Source organism: Hippocampus comes, unplaced genomic scaffold (assembly GCF_001891065.2).
Source record: "Hippocampus comes isolate QL1 unplaced genomic scaffold, H_comes_QL1_v1.1 scaffold45, whole genome shotgun sequence".
Classification (NCBI taxonomy): domain Eukaryota; kingdom Metazoa; phylum Chordata; class Actinopteri; order Syngnathiformes; family Syngnathidae; genus Hippocampus; species Hippocampus comes.
In genome coordinates this window covers 84,463-84,705 of record NW_017805783.1, presented here as the reverse complement: position 1 = coordinate 84,705, position 243 = coordinate 84,463, and the positions used below count along the sequence as shown (strand labels likewise).

Below are 243 nucleotides of genomic sequence, written 5' to 3'. Positions count from 1 at the left end.
ACGGCTGTGGACCCCCCCCACCATCCACAACGAATAAGAAGAGAACATCCCCTGTCTGGGATCATTGTGAGCAGAGCTCCCCTAAAAAGGTACGAATTATAACCAGTGTGAATATATATTGTAAATTATTGTGACAGCACAGTGCATCCCTCATTATAATGTCTTTCTTCGACTTGCTGATATTTCAAAAGGTGAAGTGTAAACTTTGTTCCAAAGAACTTGGGTACCAAGAGAACACGTCAT

At 42.0% G+C, this 243-nt stretch overlaps 1 protein-coding gene across 2 annotated transcripts in view; it reads right to left on the bottom strand.

Annotated features, from left to right (window-relative positions):
* unc5db (unc-5 netrin receptor Db) overlaps nucleotides 1–243 on the bottom strand; it is a 253,730-nt gene that overhangs the window by 201,149 nt on the left and 52,338 nt on the right. The gene's annotated exons all lie outside the window — the stretch shown is intronic.